This window comes from Ranitomeya variabilis, chromosome 1 (genome assembly GCF_051348905.1).
Source record: "Ranitomeya variabilis isolate aRanVar5 chromosome 1, aRanVar5.hap1, whole genome shotgun sequence".
Taxonomy (NCBI): Eukaryota; Metazoa; Chordata; class Amphibia; order Anura; family Dendrobatidae; genus Ranitomeya; species Ranitomeya variabilis.
The window spans coordinates 618,366,368-618,368,777 of NC_135232.1; positions in this window are offsets into that span (position 1 = coordinate 618,366,368).

The window sequence follows — 2,410 nt, forward strand, 5'->3', positions numbered from 1 at the left end:
GTGCCTGCTGGAAAGCAAAGCCTAAAAAAATCGACAATATGTCACCGCGCTACTCCATACATGTGTGGAGGACAATGGTAGTAGGGGGTAATGGTGAAGGTGAAAAATTTGTAAATGAAAAGAAACTTACTGCGATTATGCCAAAATAACGGTTCTGATGAAAAGGTACTGGGTTTAAGAAGGTGATGGTCCCAGCATTTGGTGGAGTAGGGTCTAGTGTGCCCTATAAGCGAAGGGAGTTTTTTTATATTAACAATAAAACTTTTATTATGCAGGAAGTGCATTTGAACAGCAAGGTGGCTTGTTGTTGAAGGGAAATAGAGAAAAAAAAATCTATAAATCTTCAGCATAGCGAGTGTGAGCGAGCTCAGTGTGACCTGAGTGTAAGTGTGGACGGCGGTAAGTGTGACTTGTGATTCAGTGACTTTGGAATCAGGGAGTTTCCAAGGGAGGAATTGCTGAATTACTGTGTTTTTTATTAATACTTGTATTTATTTTTTATTTAACGTTTCTGTGTGGTGCAATCCCCATTAGGAAATGTGCTCCACTATTGTTAATGCCATCCAGTGCACATCTTGCCACATGTATGCAGTCCTTGATCAGCCGGTCGAGGGTGCATACTGCTGTGCGAGATGTGAGCACGTTGTGCATTTGGAATCCCAGATTCTGGATCTAAATGTGCAGCTGGCAACACTGAGATCCATAGACAATATGGAGAGGAGTCTTCTGCTCACAGAGCAGACGCTCAATGGGATAGATGAGGAGGGGGATGGTAGGATGGAGCTGCAGGACAGTGAAGTAGGTAGCTGGGTGACATTCAGAAAGCGGGGTGGAAGGAAGAGTGCCAGGGAGGCTAGTCCTGATCTGGCTCACCCCAATAAGTTTGCTAAGTTGGCAGATGAGGGGGGTACCAGTACAGGGGTAGCACTGCTGCATGTCCTCTGAAAGCTGGAGGAGTGACTGCTCCAGTAAGGAGGGAAATAGGAGAGCAGGGCAGGCCAGACAGGTGTTGGTAGTGGGGGACTCAATTATTAGGGGAACAGATAGGGCAATCTGTCACAAAGACAGGGATCGTCGAACGGTGTGCTGCCTACCTGGCGCTCGAGTCCGACACATCGCTGATCGGGTGGACAGATTACTGGGAGGGGCTGGTGAGGACCCAGCGGTCATGGTGCACATTGGCACAAATGACAAAGTTAGAGGTAGGTGGAAGGTCCTTAAAGATGATTTCAGGGAATTAGGCTGCAAGCTGAAAGCAAGGACCTCCAACGTGGTATTTTCCGAAATACTGCCTGTACCACGTGCCACGCCAGAGAGGCAACGGGAGATTAGGGAGGTTAATAAGTGGCTCAAGAATTGGTGTAGGAAGGAGGGGTTTGGGATCCTGCAGAACTGGGCCGACTTCTCAGTTGGCTACAGGCTCTATGCTAGGGACGGGCTGCACCTCAATGGGGAAGGGGCAGCTGTGCTGGGGGAGAAAATGGTTAGAAGGTTGGAGGAGTGTTTAAACTAGGGATTGGGGGGGAGGGTATTCATTTTATAGGAGGGGAGGATAGTGCAGATAGAGACCTGGGCACAAATAAGGAAGTTGGGGGTGGCGGTGGCATGGGGGGTGGGGTTAGAACAGTTAGTAATTTAAGAAAGAATAGAGGTACAGAGAGGAACATCAAGTGCATGTATACTAATGCCAGAAGCCTCGCCAACAAAACGGACGAATTAGAACTAATGTTGTTGGAACATAATTATGACATGGTGGGGATATCTGAAACATGGCTGGATGAGAGCCATGACTGGGCTGTTAACTTGCAGGGCTATAGCCTTTTCAGAAATGACCGTACAGATAAGCGAGGGGGTGCGGTGTGTCTGTATGTAAAATCGACCTTAAAACCCATCCTGCCTGATAATATAGGTGAATCTAATGAAAATGTAGAGTCCCTGTGGGTGGAGATAAGGGGAGGGGGAAAAAATAATAAATTACTGATAGGGGTTTGTTATAAATCTCCCAAAATAATGGAAGCAATGGAGAATATCCTCGTAAAGCAAATAGATGAAGCTGCGACTCAAGGAGAAGTCATTATTATGGGGGACTTCAACTACCCTGAAATAGATTGGGGAAAAGAAACCTGCAGTTCCATCAAAGGTAATCGGTTTTTGACAACTATGAGAGACAATTACCTTTCACAACTGGTTCAGGACCCAACAAGAAGGGGGGCACTGCTAGACCTAATATTAACCAACAGGCCAGACCGCATATCAAATATAAGGGTTGTGGGTCACTTGGGGAATAGTGATCACAAAATAATAAGTTTTCATGTCTCCTTTAATAAGATGTGTGGTAGAGGGGTGACAAGGACACTAAACTTCAGGAGGGCAAATTTCCAACGGATAAGAGAGGATCTTGGTGCAATTA